This window comes from Mixophyes fleayi, chromosome 8 (assembly GCF_038048845.1).
Source record: "Mixophyes fleayi isolate aMixFle1 chromosome 8, aMixFle1.hap1, whole genome shotgun sequence".
Taxonomy (NCBI): Eukaryota; Metazoa; Chordata; class Amphibia; order Anura; family Limnodynastidae; genus Mixophyes; species Mixophyes fleayi.
Genome location: NC_134409.1, coordinates 4,184,836 through 4,204,334, shown reverse-complemented (window position 1 = coordinate 4,204,334; position 19,499 = coordinate 4,184,836). Strand labels below are relative to the sequence as shown.

The 19,499-nt window shown below is 42.0% G+C and overlaps 1 protein-coding gene across 2 annotated transcripts in view; it reads left to right on the top strand.

Annotated features, from left to right (window-relative positions):
- The window catches only part of PTPRF (protein tyrosine phosphatase receptor type F), a 513,733-nt gene that overhangs the window by 192,406 nt on the left and 301,828 nt on the right, over positions 1 to 19,499 (top strand). The gene's annotated exons all lie outside the window — the stretch shown is intronic.

Sequence of the window (19,499 nt, the reverse complement as noted above, 5' to 3'; positions counted from 1 at the left end):
AGGACAATGAGTAGGACCAGATCATATTCAAATTGTTATCTAGAGTCCTCCCGGCTAAATCATAGATAAATTATTTTCATTGCCAAACGGTCTTCTACTGCGGCCTCGCTCTGTCAGTCCCTACATTGGTTGTCCCTATTTCACCGTATCCGATATACAGTAAAATACATGTGCTCACATACAAAGTCGTTAAGAGAACTGCAATAGGCAAATTATAGACCAGGGTCACCTGATGAGATAAACCTTCATATTGCCTTAAATAACAGGGTCTACAGTTTGCTGCCAGAACAAATTTAGAGACCCCAAATGTCTAATAGGGTAACATTATCCATCTCTTCTCTTGTCTCAAAATATCTCCCAACCTGATCCCACTGCTCGTCCAAAATCTGTACCTCTTGTCCACACTCTTTATCTGCTCCCATTCCCGGATACTGGGGCACGTACAACTCATCGCACAAGAAGAATTTCCTTCGGTCTCTAAACCTTGTGTTGCAGGGTACCCTGGCACTATATAAAGAACTGTAATAAAATATATTTTTACGTAGGTAACTCGTGTTGCATTTGCCAAAGCACAAAATAGCTTTTTATCAATAAGCCTTTTTTTGACCCTCTGCCCAGATCTACAGTGGCTGAAGAACTTTTTTTTAATTTTGTTTTGCTGAATCTGTTTGTTCTTTCTCTCATTTGCATAGAAATTACATTGACATTAGGAGAGAACTTAGTGAAATGGTTAAAAACAAGAGATAAATGCTTAAATACTGATTATTTACCGAGGTATAAAGTGTTAGTATGTACAGATGTCAAAAGGCGTTATTCCTTTCTCCCTACTAAATATGTTACATTGCATAATTCCACACAGGGAGTTGACAGCCCTGCTCATGAGATCTGTCAATGTAATATTAAGCACTGGAAGTGTTACAAAGATAAAGTTACACATTATAAGTGATGAATCAGTCACATATGAATGTAAAATTTGAAGATCAACAAGCTGGTGGGGTGGGTTTGTACACCAAAAATAAAGTCACTATATAATGAAGGTTATAATGAAATGGAAGTGTTTACCACAGTGTACGGATACCTTTGAAAGAGAGGTGGTGATAAGGAAGGATGATAGGAGTCTGTCCTTAGTTTGGAAATCTCCGACCCAGTCTGTCCTCAGATAGGAAATTTCTGGGGAGACGTTTAAAGTAAGAGGCAGAATTTTAAATTGGGTCTTGGAGGAAACGGACATGTGACTACAATCATTAGTTAGGATAATTAGTCGAGCAGCTGAGCCAGCTTACTCATGGGCGTGAGTGAAGGGTTACAGTAATTAAGGTGGAAGATATTGAGGGTAGGATTATATACTGCTGAATTAGTATGTATCCATACATTGTGATAATTCCACTTTAATGACTTATTGCAGAGAATTACATTCTATGTTTAGTTTCTGTCTCCTCATGAAGGTGACATGGATTTGGTCAGTTCTCTGTCTTGTCCTTACGTTGTGAGTGACGGGTGATTTCAGCGGCGTTGTTCCTTCCTTGTTTACATCTGTCTCTTCCTGACACATCCCGGTTATAACCACTTTCTCCCCTCCGGTAACACAGGGGAAGTCATGTCTGAGCCGATGTGGCCACCACTTGGTGCCGCGATGGGAATGGACCAAGATAGGGCTGTAATGAGCTGCACAAAGTTTTAGCTGCAGATTTGTCATCTGTCAGATTTATTGTTCGCTCTTGAAAAACAGCAGAAAGAATTTATTGGATGTGACTGGTGAATCCAGCACACTGAGCCGTAATGAATGTTGATGCTGTAAAGGATCTCGGCTGCCTATTCCTATGTTACGATATGTCCATCTGTTGTAGCCACCAGAGGACCCGTTCTGTCCGTTCCATCACAACTGCACTTAACGCTACGCTCGGTGAACGCCATAAATTACATCCCAGCGCTCATCCCGGCCTCAAGATACCCAGGGTCTTATTACAGTCATGTTCTACAGCAAATGTCCTGGATATCAAATCAGTTAGTGTTCAAGATCACTCAGACCAGATATGAAGATATGAATGTGTTGGGTGTATGGCAATCCTAAGGAATATGACATTCCTGGTAGTTACATTGTAGCCAGGTATAAAGACCTTGAAACATTAGTAGCTCCTTCTGCTTGTCTATTATAATAGATGATAGTAGATATGGGGGGAAGTCTGTAATAGTAGATATGGGGGGGAGTCTGTTATAGTAGATATGGGGGGGTCTGCAATAGTAGATATGGGGGGGTCTGCAATAGTAGATATGGGGGGGTCTGTAATAGATATGGGGGGGTCTGTAATAGTAGATATGGGGGGAGTCTGTAATAGTAGATATGGGGGGGTAGTCTGTAATAGTAGATATGGGGGGGTCTGTAATAGTAGATATGGGGGGGTGTGTAATAGTAAATATGGGGGGGTCTGTAATAGTAGATATGGGGGGGAATCTGTAATAGTAGATATGGGGGGGGAGTCTGTAATAGTAGATATGGGGGGGGAGTCTGTAATAGTAGATATGGGGGGGTAGTCTGTAATAGTAGATATGGGGGGGGTCTGTAATAGTAGATATGGGGGGGTCTGTAATAGTAGATATGGGGGGTCTGTAATAGTAGGTATGGGGGGAGTCTGTAATAGTAGATATGGGGGGGGGGAGTCTGTAATAGTTAGTAGATTAAGGGGGTGTCAGTCTGTGCTTTCAATCCTGTGCCACCTTGGTGTTACCTATAAAAATAGTCATTCCTTACCCCTGTAACTATAATGTTTTAAAATGGATATAGCCCTAAGTCAAGGGGTGAATGTGCGTATTAAACTGTAATATCAGTGTATAAAATGAAAATGATTGATAGGTCTAAATTTGGGATAATGTATAAATATTTTAATAAATGTATAATGTATCCTAGATAAAAAATAATTTGTTAATACTTTCAAAATACTGTGATGGACAAATAGCATTTTTTATTAAAGTTTTCATGAATGAATATGAATAAGTATAATCATCAATACTAAGAGTCCGTGCGTGAATTCTGCCAGTGGAAAATTGCCACAATCTGGGCTGTTACTCTTCAGTGAGCCAGGATGGCGCATGGCACCTGGTCAAAGCTAATTGGACCAGCTGCAACTTGACCAACCCGCAGGTTCTAACACTCCCTCTTCAGTTCTCCACTGAGGGATTACACCAAACTGTGAATGTCAGGGGAGAACATCTTCAGAGCAGCTGCTATCCCGGGGTTCTGCTAGTTTGGTACATGGGGAGACTTCTGACCTCCTCAATTTTTTTAAATGTCCAGATACTTGGCCAGTGTGTTCATTCTGCAATATGTAGCAAAGCATAACACGAAATATTGCTTTTGCTATTCTGATTTGATCGTATATGAAATTCATTTGTACGTGTTTTAACAGTATGGAAAATATGGGGAGGTATTTTCTTCCAGTGCCCATCACGTCCTCAGTCTTCTACAGCATGCACAGAATATTACACCTTCCAATTTGTATCTATGGTCTATTTACCTTTGCTCCAAGTCTCCATCCATCCATCAAGCCCCCTTCACCATATCTTCCCTTCTGTAAAGTTGGGCGAGAGCCGACAAATCCAATATGTGAGGAATGTCTTGGATCCTTCTCTGTTGTTACACAATCTGTCCAGCAGAGGTCCCCAGTGCAAATGGATATTATCCCATGGGTGGTAGCTTCTCAGTTGTACTATGCAAATCCCCCATCAGAGGAAATCCCCATTAATTAGCCCATTAATAGACCTAAAAAAAAACAAACCTTGGATACTGTAGTTATTCCTGCAGGGTAAATGTCAGTGATGTACACATATTAATAGTATTACTATTTTTATAATCCAGACATGTGCCCCAGCTTGCCCTGCTAATCGCTGGGTGTGAGCATGTGGTGATGCTTCTATTAATCTTTTCTTGGCCGGTTTAAGTCTCCTGGAGTATTTTCCTATAGACTCTCTCAAAATTGTGTGATTTCCAAAAAAATGGCAGAACTGATTCAGTTTAATGAGGCAATTGAATGTCTTTTGCCAAGAGAGACGCTTTGCACTTACAGTTAAATTGTCAGTTTGGAGGTAGGGTAATAATTGATCTTTACTTTTAAAGCACGTGTAATGGGCTCCGTAAAATTGCTTTTTACTTTTAAGACTCCTGTAATCCCCTTGTTTAAATTTTGAGCCAAATTTGGCTTACTTAGATCTTTTTTTTTTTTTTTTCCAAGCCGTTTAGCAGTGTAGATACAGACTGTCAGCACAGCCGGCTAGATGCATATAGCCTTCCACACGCTGGATTTATGTGAATACTACACTGTATAACAGTGGTAGACAGCCGGTTATTGTGGAACTGCCAGCTGGGACTTGTAGTACCATCACAGCTGGAGAGACACTAGTTGGGCAGGATTCTATATAAGACGAAGTCATCGTTGTACTTTACACCTAAATACAGTAGTTTTTTTTTTTATCTGAAAGAGACACAAATGATTTATTTAGTACTGTCTAATAAACTATATATATATATATATATCCTGTAAGGTTATATATATAACTCCAGTTTCTTCCATAGAAGGTTTGTTAAATCATCACCATTTATTTATATAGCGCCACTAATTCCGCAGCGCTGTACAGAGAACTCACTCACATCAGTCCCTGCCCCATTGGAGCTTACAGTCTAAATTCCCTAACACACACACAGACTCATACAGGCTAGGGTCAATTTGTTAAAAGCCAATTAACCTACCAGTATGCTTTTGGAGTGTGGGAGGAAACTGGAGCACCCGGAGGAAACCCACGCAAACACGGGGAGAACATACCAACTCCATACAGATAAGGCCATGGTCGGGAATCGAACTTATGACCCCAGTGCTGTAAGGCAGAAGTGCTAACCACTGAGCCACTGTGCTGCCCAAATCGACCCCTAAAAGTCTCAGAAATATATAAGCATCATCATCATCATCATCATCATTTATTTATATAGCGCCAACATATTCCGTAGCGCTTTACAATTGGGGACAAACGTAATAAACTAATAAACAAACTGGGTAAAACAGACAAAGAGGTGAGAAGGCCCTGCTCGCAAGCTTACAATCTATGGGACAATGGGAGATTGACACATGAGGTTAAGTATACATTTTGCATCTTGGCCCAGCCAGACTGCAAAGGTAAGGTGACTCATAAGCTAAATGATCCTGTCACACAACAATGTTATTCCGGGGGTAGTTGTCTTGTGTGAAATTGTGTAACAGGCTAAAGGTAGTGAGGTTAAGATGGTGGTTGAGGAATATTATAAGCTTGTCTGAATAGGTAGGTTTTCAGAGAACGCTTGAAAGTTTGTAGAACAGAGGAGAGTCTTATTGTGCGAGGGAGAGAGTTCCACAGAGTGGGTGCAGCCCGAAAAAAGTCCTGTAACCGGGAATGGGAGGATGTAATGAGGGTGGATGAGAGACGCAGATCTTTTGCAGAACGGAGTTGCCGAGTTGGGAGATATTTTGAGACAAGAGAGGAGATGTATGTTGGTGCAGCTTTGTTGATGGCCTTGTAGGTTAGTAAAAGTATTTTATATTGGATTCGGTAGAAGACAGGCAGCCAGTGTAGAGACATACAGAGTGATTCAACAGAGGAATAGCTATTTGCAAGGAAAATCAGTCTTGCCGAAGCATGCAAAATAGATTTTAGGGGTTTGAGTCTGTTTTTGGGAAGACCAGTAAGGAGGGAATTGCAATAGTCAATGCGGGAGATGATTAGTGCATGAATTAAGGTTTTAGCAGTGTCTTGTGTGAGATATGTGCGGATTCTGGAAATGTTCTTTAGATGTATGTAACATGATTTAGATATAGAGTCAATGTGGGGAACAAAGGATAGGCGTGAATCAAGGATTACACCTAGGCAGCGAGCTTGTGGGGTGGGATTTATGGTCATGTTATCAACAGAGATAGAAATGTCAGGTATGCTCTTGTTGGCGGGTGGGAATATTATTAACTCTGTTTTAGAAAGATTAAGTTTGAGTTGACGAGAGGCCATCCAAGATGAAATGGCAGAAAGACAGTCAGTTACACGGGACAACACAGATGTCGAGATATCAGGAGAGGATAGATAGATTTGGGTATCATCCGCATAGAGATGATACTGAAAGCCAAAGGAACTTATTAGATTTCCAAGAGAAGCGGTATAGATAGAGAACAGCAGAGGACCTAGCACCGAGCCTTGTGGTACTCCAACTGATAGGGGAAGCGGAGCAGAGGTGGCTCCAGAGAAATTAACAGTGAAAGAGCGATTTAGAGAGGTAAGATGAGAACCAGGATAGAACTGTGTCTTGAAGACCTAGGGATTGCAGCGTTTGTATGAGAAGAGAGTGGTCAACGGTGTCAAATGCAGCCGAGAGATCAAGGAGAATTAGGAGAGAGTAATGGCGTTCAGTCTTAGAAGTGATCAGATCATTAAGAGCTGCTTGTGTCATACAGGGACTCTCTGAAAGTGCACTTAAGTCCCCATCTTGTCATCCCTCCTCTAGTTACTATACCTTCTTACTTTTTAAATACTCATCTTTAATAAATATAGTTATAAAGCCCAGAAAATAAGAATGGAAAGAATTACATCTAACGTGCAAAAAGAGGAATTTCATTGCATAATTCATTATTAAAATAAAATAGGGACATTTCCAGGGATAATCAGTTACAGTGATACATCATTACAGCCTGGCACCGGCCCTGGGTTAGGGACAGTTGGCACCTCCGCTGGTGTAACGTGGCATGAAGCCACGCAGGATCAGTGATCAGTGCTGCTGCCAGCACAGACTGAATAAAGAGATTAAACATATGACAGGAACAGGAAACATTTACATGTATGTATTTGTGATTGTGCCGGGGCTCGTGCTTCATGGAGGTGACTTGTAATGTAGGTTTAGTGGTCCTGTAACAGACCTCTCCGGGGAAGTCACAGGGACAGCAACTAATGACACCACAAAATCATTTCCGGCCCCCTATATATGTGTAAGGCTGGGTACTCACTACAGAAAACTTCTCTCGATGCAACATCAGTAACGATTGTACCATTGGCTGAAAGTCCTGATCAGCAGCTGAATCCTGTGTACACACTATACACATGTTACACGATTTACCGTCCGATCTGTGCTCTTCATCTGTCATGACCATCGGCTGAAAAGACGGTGACTCTGTACACTCCATAGAGATCTATGGACACTGCCGGTCCTGAGTGCTTACACACTGCATAGAGATCTATGGACACTGCCAGTGCTGAGTGCTTACACACTGCAGAACTGGAACAACATCGTTCCGTCGTTGAACAAGATTTTTAGTCCTGTTTAAAAATCAAATGAAACGATACAATGTGTTTGGAACTATGATCGTTCATCGTTACAGCGTACACAGTAGTGCAATATTGTGCCGAACGGTCGTTTATCGTTTGCTTGGCCTGATAATCGGCTGAAAAACCTGTAGCGTGTACCAGTCCTAAGTCTGTTTCCCAGGGGCCACAGAGAATCACAGTCAGTGTTGGCTACGGGGCCCAGAAACAATGGGTAAATAGCCGCCACACACCCTGTAACAGCGTCAGTTCAGCTATTGCCTATAACTAGGACGGACCGTATCGACAGGCTCCTCTAAATTTATCTATAGGGCCCTCTGATGTAGAGTCCTGCCCCTGGTCCCAGTACTGCCATAATAATACTAAGGATAATACTGTTTATATACAGTTCTCCCACATTATACCTCCAGCTTTAAACGCACACCAGACCTGTCATTACACTAAGCGAGGTGATGTATAGCAGGATGCATATATATATATATATATATATATATATATATAATTAGTGTGTGTGGCTCAGTGGTTAGCACCTCTGCCTCACAGCGCTGGGGTCATGAGTTCAATTCCCGACCATGGCCTTATCTGTGTGGAGTTTGTATGTTCTCCCTGTGTTTGTGTGGGTTTCCTCCGAGTGCTCCGGTTTCCTCCCACACTCCAAAAACATACTGGTGGGTTAATTGGCTGCTATTAAATTGACCCTAGTCTGTGTGTCTGTCTGTGTGTCTGTCTGTGTATATATTAGGGAATTTAGACTGTAAGCTCCAATGGGGCAGGGACTGATGTGAGTGAGTTCTCTGTACAGCGCTGTGGAATCAGTGTCACTATATAAAAAATGGTGATGATGATGATTTTATATATATATTATATTATTAGACGGAATATAATATATAATATATTCCGTCTAATAATGCTGCCACACAAGGTAACAGCTCTTAGTTTGCTGTAGATGAGTTTTATGTTGATTTTGCTGGGAATTACAGGGTGTCTCCGCGATATTACCAGAGTATATTATATTTATTGTCTCTATCACTGAGAGAAATTGTTTTAAATAACTTGGCAGAGTTTGAAGAATTCCAATCCATCGCATTACCCTGTAATATTACAGAGGAACAGTGAGTAACCCAGCGCTAATTCAATTTGTCTCTGTCTGAGGCATCGGGCGTGAATCTGCTGTGCGCTGCGGAACGCAGCTAATCCTGGGCAGGAGATGTAACAACGTCTGGATAAAAGTATCTGTTTAAAGCCGACCTTAATGATCAACGGGAAAACTTTTATGCGGCTGCAAAATAATACAATAATAAATGATATGTACATGGTGAGGAGGCTTCTGTGTTAGTTTTGGTTCACATGCAGACGGGTGGAAACTAAGTCGCCACTTGTATCACTCATAGATATAGTTGGGACATAACTAAGGAATGAGCGCACTTTCTAAGAATAAACCATTATTAAGGGAAGTGTAGACACGATGGTCTAAATCTGCCATCAATGTTCTGTGTATCTATAGGGGTCCAAGTTATTTCTGTTGAACGCAGGTTAAAGGGCCAATCACATGGATGTAAGATTCCGTAGCGGTGCTCCATAGAAAAATTTGGGGCTCGCATAGGCAAACCGAGGGGGGTTTCCTAGTGCCTGATACCCCCTCCAAGCCTGGGGCACTGTATAATTGAGGTGGCCGGCTCTGCTTGAAAAGGGAGAGCTGCGTGCACCTAACAGTAGTGCACGCAGCATTGCCCATGTATATTATGGGCATAGGAAGAGTTGGAGAGCAGCCAAGCACTGTCTAAAATTATAGCCACGCCCCCATGCATGCTGGTCACGCCCACTGGCGGCCTGGTGTGGAAACCCCCCTCCACAAATCCTGCGTTCGCCCCTGACTAGGGTCCCGGGAATGTGGATCCATCTTCTATGGGTCTTCGCTCTACCCTTCTGAGCTTGTGTGGGTGCTGGCGTATGTTCAGTGAAACCCCCAGAAAACGGACGCTAATATAGCGGCCTTGCCCCCATAGCCACAGCACCCCCTGTAGTTCTATCACATAGTGTCCATATTCTGTATTTGGGGAATCAGTTAAACAGGAGCCAGTGTTGTGCCTCGTGCCTCAGTCCCTAGTGAACTGATAGGCTGACTCTTCCCCACATTGGCAGCCTCCACTTCCTATACATTACGGGTGACGGCTACATGAAGATACATCATTCTATCGCTCAACCATCTTCAGATCGGTTGTCACCTCAGCCCACGTCTCTGTCTGAGATTATAGAGGTCACTGACCTGTAATTGCTCCTAGTGAAAGCACTTTATCCATGAACACGCTTTGTATTCCATTCCTCTTAATCCAATACCCAACGGGAGAGAAGCGGATTTTGAAGGGTCAGTATGTCACAATGGCTGGTAATGAATGAGGATAATGGAACGATTGCCGGGTCCCCTCTAACGCACCGGTCAGGCTGATTGTATTTATTGAGAACAACACACTTCACAAATCATCTGTAAAAATCATGATTTAAACTATTTTCTTCGAATGGGATTATGGACCGGTGTTAGTACAGTTGTATTTCATTAGAGAATGAGGATTGTATCCTGGATCAGACACTTTGGGGTATATGTACTAAACTGCAGGTATGAAAGAGTGGGGATGTTGCCTATAGCAACCAATCAGATTGTAGCTGTCATTTTGTAGAATGTACTAAATAAATGATAACTAGAATCTGGTTGGTTGCTATAGGCAACATCTCCACTTTTTCAAACCCGCAGTTTAGTAAATATTCCCCTTTGTCTATATTCCAGGCTCACCGTTATATTGTCAAATGGGCAGAAAGACTGTATACAGTGAATCGAAGACGTTGGCACACGTAGGCGCCTTATGACACAGTCCAATCTTGGCGTCATTGTCTTGCGCTCTTCTTGCATATTTCCTTGTGGATAAGACATGTTGCTCTGCATAGAGGACGATTGTAGCCTATCCTGCACCATTTCCTCCAGTGTTTTCTCTTGTTCTTTGTTTCGAATGCAGTGAAAGGAATCACTAAATAAGTCCTAATATATCTGTAATATATAAGTGATGGGAATCGTTATAAAAACATCTGTGAAATGCCCTAAATTTTGTCACCCTCTGACATCACAATAATACCTTTCACTACGGTGGTTATGTCAGGACATTCTTTATCCATTTCAAAGAGTGACACATACTTTACATTGCTTCAAACACTTTCTGAACAATACTTACAGCTTCTCTTCTTCATACCTGTCTTTCATCTCGGTGAGACGTACACACAGCACAAAACCCCCTGTACGGGGGCTCCCTCCTGCAGAATCGTATTGTAGAACCTTCTCACAACTGTGACAGGTGGACAGAGTTTCATTTCTCTGATTAAATAATTGCGTTTTCTAAGGTAGAATTTTACATATTGTTAATTAAAATACTAAAAATGGTTTAATTCCTTGTCATAAAACTACTTCTGGTGTATGACATAGAATAACACGCCTGATACTGTTACAGCATAAAGATAATCATTTTGGCTCATAGTTCTGTATTTAAGCTCTATCTGTTACTTTATATATCCTTGTTCTTCACAGTGCTTTATCCCATATGTATATATATATTCTGCAGGTCTTTGCAAAAGCTTCTTTTTTAAATTCTGTACGTTGTAGACATATAAGTTATTAAAGTTTGTTTGGATAATATTAGCATTTAAAGCATTGATGCTTCAAAGCGCTGCGGCCATGAATGTGATTCAGATCATGTCTTATCTGTGAGGAGTTTGTATGTTCTCCCCATGTTTGCGTGGGTTTCCTCCGGGTTCTCCGGTTTCCTCCCACACTCCAAAATCATACTGATGGGTTATTTGACTTGTGAGTGGTCCAGTGGGTTTTGTTTGTGTGTGTGTGGTATGGTACTTAGAGTGCAAGCTCCTAGGGACAGGGACGGAGTGCTGTGTAAGAATGGCGTATGCATATAAATACACAACAATGATGAGACGCTGGCTGAGGTCTCCAGACGTGGATGTAGACACGACCCATTGTCTATCAATGACACGATAACTGATTAAATATGTACTTGCAGCTTGCAAGAGTCAACTAATGAACAGCTGTGGATGGTGGATGTGTCATTTCTAGTCCAGGGAGTGATCTATGTGTTTACGGTTAGGCCGTCAGGTCCAAAACCTTACAGTAACCTTTATGGAGCCAGTATTCCTCTGGGAATTCCTGCTTTGTTTGCACGTTGTTAACCCCATAGCAGACAATACATAGGGCAGGGATATATTATTTAGAACTCAGAGGATTTTTTGCAGAAGCCAGGGAAGGGGTCCGTCCGTTGACTTCACTACTGAAAAGTTAAACGCCAGCGCAATTTTTGCAGTTACCTTTCCTACCTCAGATTCTGCCTGTAGTATTTATACTTTACTGTTGGATTCCTGCTGAGCATTATTCTTTAACCTTTATTTATATAGTTCCTGCATATTGCTCAGCGCTTTACAGAGAATATGAGATCTGTCACATCTGCTTCTGCCAGGAGAGCACTTTTGGGGGGAGGTTTCCAGATTTCCAGTTGGATTGTGGGAGGAAACTCAAACATCTGGCAGAAACCCCCCCACGCAAACACAGGTCAACATTCAAACTCCACATAAATAGGGTCCTGGCCCCTGCACTATAACTCAGCAATACTCACTACTGTGCCACCATCCTCACTTCATCATCTAAGAAACATTTAAAATATTTTGGGACAAAATGGAAGTTTGTTTTGTGGGGGTTTTTTTGCAGCATTTGCAAGTTGAGAAGAAGCCCAGAGATATTTTAGGAATGTAATAACTGGGTTTTTGGCAGTGACATTAAACAGCTTTTTCTTGAAGTGTCTGGGATGCCGCTGCGAGTGGCCCCCTCCCCCGTCTCTCACTGGGCCCCTACCAGGCACAGAACACGGAGTGTTTGCCCTGATCCATCGTACAGGCGCTCAACACTACAATAATTAATGGATTGCTTTTTAATGCCTGGCACACATATCTCACACGTTGTGCCTTTTTCATTATTGTTCCCCAGTTGAGGTCTGTACTTAATTTATCACAATGTGAAGGAGGAAAAGGCCCAGAGTGGAGACCCCTTGCTGAGCGACCAGTAGGGGGCAGTGCAGCCTCTGACGTGACGTGAATGAACAGGACACTGAATTTATTTTTTATGTAGTCAAAGGAGTTCTGTTTTTTTGGGGTTTTTGTTATAAATTCTGGATGCTACAGGTACAAATAACATCACAACGCAGTACATGTAAAGCAGTATGTCAGTTTTTTAAGTGTATATTTGCAATAGTAACTTACCCAAATAAGATACCAGATTAAGTCTAATTTGGGGGAGAGTGGACCCCACCAAGGTGAACTATTCCTTTAATGTCCAATAATTACTTTACCTCTCCCCATAAATCAGACTTAATAGAAAACCTTCACTAATTTATTTCTGGTTTTTAATACCCCCTCTGGAATCCAAAGAGGCAGATGTTTCCTTTAAATGAATAACTTCATTCCCAGAAATATACATTATGTATATTCCTGGGAACAGTCCTAATACCTGAAGCTAAGAGTTGGTGCTGGGGGACCAGGTCCATCCATAGGTCATAGAGCTCTGTGGACGACCAGCGGTGCAGTCGGGGAGATGATGCAGATAACAAGGGGTTTCCTGTGGTGGATCCCATCTATTAGATATACAGTATGTAGGGGAATGTTAGATTAAGAAGGGATTGTCGTATATTAATGTGTGGGTACTTGACCTAAAGGTGGGCACAATTTGCCCCAGGTGGCAATCACAATTGGCGCGTGATAGCATAGAACAATGCACAATACAGACTCTTACGGGTAGGAATACAGATCTTATTAGTAGCAGCGTTATAACTTGATCCTTGGATAGTGATATCCATAAAACTGCTAGATATTACTGTGCTGCATATTGGTGACTGCACTAATTGGAAATGCCCCCTTTACCCTCTGTGCTACCAATAAAGGATTATGGGGTATGTATTTTCCTGCTTGTGATGGCAGCATAGAGAATTAGCATGCAACATTGTAACAATATTCCAGGGGATAATCAAGATGGCTGCAACAGAACATTTGTCAGTGATATAATGTATCTTCTCTGTAGCACAGCCTGCAGGTGGGTCAGCTTGTTAGGACATTGTATATAATTGTAACGGATATCCTAATGGTGAGACAGAGATCTCATCACTCATAATTGTTTCCATAGGATTTATTTGCAGGAAGCGCGTCGAACCGCCACCTTTCGACACACAGGATATATTTATGGACTTTTGCAGGTCCTCAGGAGGTGCCGGTAATCGGAATCATTCTATACTTTCAATGTGACGCGTCTTCCACCTTCCACGTACTCTACATTTCTAGGCAGATTTCAACTGATGTATTTAAAAAATTCAAACACACAAAAGTGATACATATAAAATAGTCCGTCCTGATGTCTCCTCGCTCTCATAATCACTGTAAGACACCAGTGAGAGCTTGCAGGAGAAATGCAATGGAAATAAATGAAGGGAGTGGTCCTAATGTGTGAATAAGTTGGAGTTTCCACCAGTCACACCCAGGATCCTGGGAACTTAGGTCCCGATTCATTGATTTGGTCAGTTCCAAACACCAGGATGTTGGGATGGAACTCTGTATCCACTAACATGAAAATAAATGCACATGATTTGCAGGTTTATAAATTGCTGTGACAGGATGGACCGCCTGTGCCACCCTGTCTGTTGTTGCTGGGAACTGGCTGGGCTTACTTTGCCACCGTTCCCTTTCATTATCCCAAATGCGCCCTCTTGCCGCAGTAGGAGGAGCTTACAAAGGCTGCCACCACTGGACTCCTTACCGGCATCCAGAACCGGATTTCTTCTGTGTAACTGACGCTGCTAGTGTGTCTCGTTGCTGGTGTACCCGGGCTGGTAACTCCGGACCTCTTACTATGGATCAGGGTGCTGTGGATGGATCCCCCCCTGGTCTATCACACTGACCAGAGTTGCAGGGTAGCAGGCAGAGCGGTGGTACCAGAAAAGCTGGATCCAAACCTCAGGACAGTCGGGAACGGATTCGATTTTGGCTCTAATCTGTAGGTCACAGGAATACAGCAATATTGAAGATGTTTTCAAGTAGGTCTATGAAGCAAGATGTTTATTTGCTCTCACACTGGTTGGAAGTACCAGTGATCAGGTCAGATGAAAATAAGAACAAGAAGTTTTCAATACAAGCCAGTGCCTTTTATACAGTTTAGACACAGGCTATGTGTTTGCACAAACATGGATTGCAAAGCCAACAATATTTACACTTATCTATGAAATTCTAGAAACACTGTGATGTCCTGCATCACATGCTCAATGTTCAGAAAGGTTTGAACACTCCGACAAAAGGCCACACAGTAACGACCCCCTGCTGGGCCTTTGGACAGAGCAGGTTTTTCTTGCTCTCAGACTCCCTCCCCATAGGCTTAATTGGAGGTTTCCACTAGCAACCTTACAAACCCCAAACAATGACACTTCCCATACAAAACATATCCCAATACACAAAAGACTTTGTAAACAAAGGCTCATTGTATCAGATATATACATCAGAAATAAGGTATTTGCTTTAGAAAGGTTAAAATAGAAAAAACAAATTTCTACCCTAGTCTCAGAAATAACCTATTGAGATAGGAATAAAATTCCTATCTCAAAATATATACAATGTGTCAGGTACCTGGGCTATAATAAGGTGCAATATCTGAAACTATTTGTCTTGCAGAAATGCAAATAGAATAACACTAAATAACTAAGGTGACTGTTATCACATTATGAAGCTTGTACTTCACAAGGAGCTTGGTGCTGAAAGTTGCCTAAACTCCTGCAGAATAAATCCATCAGGAATTGGGATTTCTAGATGGACGAGGAGTTTGTCTTCCGCAAACATTTCCTAAAGTGACTGTTCTGTTCACTTCTGCTCCATTTCCATGTCTTATACAGACATTCTTCACTTGGTCAGAGTCCTTCATTCCGACGGTACTTATACTATACAGTGATGTCTGATGTCACTGTGGGCGCAGATTTATGTCGCTGCGATGTGGTTGGAGCTGATCTTCCATACATGAGAGCGTACGGGGGGAACGCTGGCTGTCTTTAAGAGCATAAATTATTGGCAGACGAGACAGAGTTGATTAACGACACAGCCAGCGATGGCTATTATGGATAATTATGCTGCTCGCTGATAGATCTGTACTCAAATATTATTTTATCAGCCAGCTGTATCGCTGTCAATACCGGGATGATCTATGCTGTGAAATACAACAGATACAATCCGTGTCCCGTACGGCATTATGGGAACATGGTCTTCCATCATGCGTGCGTTCATTTGTCATAGAAATTGTCCCGTGTTTTGTCCTTTCCATAAAGTGTTTCAGGATCTCTCTAAGACAACACATAGATCTCTGTGTCCTCCTCACTTCACCTTCAATAATGGGGATCAGTCACTTCTCTTCATACACGACCAAGTCCGATCCAAAAGGTCTAGATATGGATTGGGGTTGGTGATCTCCACCTGATGTGTGTATGTAATAGGAGAGCTGATGGTTACATTGTGACCATGAGATTCAGTCACATATAACAGATACATAGGGCCTCATTCATTAAGGAATGTAAATGACAATACATGCCATAGTTTGCATTAATTGCTCTGTGCAAGACCTGAAACCGACTATACACCACAGAACGCAAGTGTGTGCAGGTCACCTTCATGTGCAAAGGACCCTACTACAGCCTACGATTTCATGGGCGGAACGGGGAGGGTACTGGGTGTACGCACGTAGTCAGTGTACAGTAAGGACGTGCCCAGCTGGAGCGCACACAGAGCAGCGTCCGGCACAAGCATTGGGCATCTCTCAGGTACGTGATTTTCTGTGGTATCACCTGCACCAGCTACAGGGCAGGTGTAAGCGGTGTTAGTCACGTTAACGGTGCTGATAACACCGACAGTGACTACCACGAACCCACAAAAACGAAAGTCACTTGCCCGACTGATAATAAATGATGACTGACCTTAACAATGACACAACAAGTCCCCGACAGTGTGACACCAAATCCCGATCAGCAGTAAGAACGGCAGCGTCTTTTGATGTCATTTGAAATTGCGACCCCTATATATGTCTTTTTAGAGCGGCAATGCCGATTCTCATACCACCTAACTCTTACACTTAGAGTTGGGGTTAGGAATAACAATAAGGTTAGGTTTAGGGACCCAACATTGCTGCTTTAAAAAGACTGATATAGAGGTGAGAATTTGGATTTGATATGACACTGTTGGGGTCAGTCATCATTTATTATCAGTCGGGCAAGTGACTTTCGTTTTTATGGATCCGTGACAGTCAGTCGTTTACACCAACGCCATTAATTCCTACCACTCCCGAGTGATAGCGGCGATGAACGGTGCACACTACATTCGTTTTGCGTGACTTGATGATTCAGGCCCATAATATCTATTTTGCATGCTGCAGTGAGTGGCACAGTCCCAGGTGAACATTGCCGGAGGGTAACACAGATCTGCTGTCAGTGTGACACCGCTAAGTACCAGCCTGACCCACGATAAGGACAGAGCTGCTCAGATGAAGGTAACAGCTGCCCGCAGAACCTCTTATTGCCCCATGGCTGCCCCTCAGGCTCTGACATATCACAGCTACGAGCTTCCAGGGAGCTGCCACTCCGTTACATTATATCTTACTGGTTACTCCAGGGTAAGATGCTGCACCTCCGATATATCATTCTACATAGCATATAATACTGTACATTGAGCGGTCAGAGTTAGTAAACCTACATCTATACAGTGTACGAGGTCTGACGCTGACACTTATACTGTATACAGGAAATGAGATTCAGAACAAGCACAGATACTGAGAATTGCATATAGAACTTGGGAAGTGGTACTGTGCAGTTATCAGAGCCTACAAAGTCAGAACAGACACTGAGGGGTAAATGTATCAATCTTTGTTATATCGCATATTTTCTGTGTTTTTGCCAGCGGGGTTTAAAACAGCAGTTTTATAACAGGCGAAATCTCATGTTGGTTTAGTAAATGTACGTTTCCCAACCCAACATGCTGGGTTTTGCCTCTAATAATATTGAATTTATGTTATGTAATTGTATAAGAAACAAGAAAAAAGCTGACAACTGCATTTATATCAGATAACTGCAGGTACTGAGAATTATATATAATTATATAATGAGTTCCAGTATATAGTTCTGTACAGTTATACTAGTACGTGTATAGTTTGACATTAAATAAGAACAGGTACAAAGCATTGCCTACAGAATAAATGAAATGATATTGTGCAGATCGTCCTGTGCATTTTGGGAATCCCCTTCCCCTTCAATAAGTAATCTGGAACCCCTAGAATTTCCAAACCTCCTAGTAAAGACTCGGCAACTGGGTGGGTAACCTATATGCACTTGTATAATGTTGGGACAGCTGTATCACAAGCCAAGTCCTGCTATAAATCATTTAAGGATTCACTTGTTCCATTCCTCTGCCTCCATTCCTACCTTCCATCCTAACAGTTGTCACCTGTGGGGTATATGTACTATAGGTACAAAATAAAACTATTTCTTATAGCTAAGGGTACTTTGTTTGGAATCACATTGCATTCTGAGTGTTTGATTCCACGTTTGATAAATGCACAATATTTTAATTGCTTTTTTTTATCTATTCGCTACCTCTCGTTTGCAGAGAGTCCTCCCTAATGCCCGTGACATTTACTGCAGATCTGTAGGATGAGACAGGTTCAGCATTCATTCTGACAGTGTCGAATGATCACCGAAATGTCAGTAAAGCTCATTCCTAAAGTGGCACTCTGCCGTTAAAGTGTACCCATTACCCACTGACAGTGACGGAACGTGTCTCAGCCATGCCACAAGTGCCCAATAGTGAGCTTATAATGTGGGCATAGGCAACAGATGTACTTTAATATACAGTGAATGATGCAACTTTTAATATAGAGTCATCCAGATAAACCCATGTTGTTTTATGTAATGGTTTCATTTCAACACTACTGCAAAATGTCATGGCCACTGCTTATTGTAATGGAATCTGCACTAACCTCACCTGCTAAGTGCTTGCATTTCCTTACAGATCTGGTAGAACTGACGTCGCCCTTTGCAACCTCCCTATCTCAGGATTTCACAACACTCAGAGCCTGCGACGTCTTTAAACAGATTATAGTGGTTTCACAGATCTCCTGAAATGTCAGTAATTCACTCTCCCTATTTCTCCCCATTGGGCTGAAACCTGGCAACCTGAACCTTTATTAATATGATACAGACAGAAATGATATGTTCCCTACCACGGGACTTCATATTTTAGCCGTCAGTCATTTTTGAAAGCGCGTTGGTTACTGAGATGAGTCTTGGAGGACACGAAGCGCAAATGTATCTTATGAGCCGCTTTCTGCACAGCGCTTGTGAGGGGTGAGAACTTCTGTTTGCCTGGGTGCGTTTTATCTGTATACGCTGCGTGATTTATGTACGTCATTCCACAACATTCTACAAGAAATGTACTTATTGTGATAAAAATCTAGGGGAATTTATTTTAATTACCTATCGTGTACACTCTGTTCTGTGTATAGAAACGATTGCATTTCCATTACAATAGTTTCATCTTTTTGTGTGTGGGGTCTGCAGCTTTATTAAGGCCCATTTTCCACTGATGACGTGTTAAAGAAAAAATGAAAAGCAATGTAGATGTTATGCGTGTGTCCAGTAAGCATTTGTTATGATGTTTACATGCTTTTTACGACACCTGTGGGCTGTATGGATTGGGTTAATTATTAATATCATGACCCCTGGATTGGCAACGAAGATCTGCCCATTATACTAAAATGTCAATGAAAATATCCCCAAACTTTTGTTAACAGTTATAATATAAAATAAAAAAAATCTAATTTGTTTCTTTCTTAATCCGCATTGTTCATTGGAAGAGGGGGATACAGAGAAAAAGTAAACATGACTGCACACTGAACGCCGCTAAATGACCAGAGACTCCCCGTTTGCCATCAGCCAATCACAAGCAGTTTCCCATGCTCGCCGCAGTGTGATTGGAACTCCATACATTGATCATACATTAAGAGCGACCATGTGAATCTCTGCTGATGTGGGTACAAACAATTAATAATGCTGTGGAGCTCCATT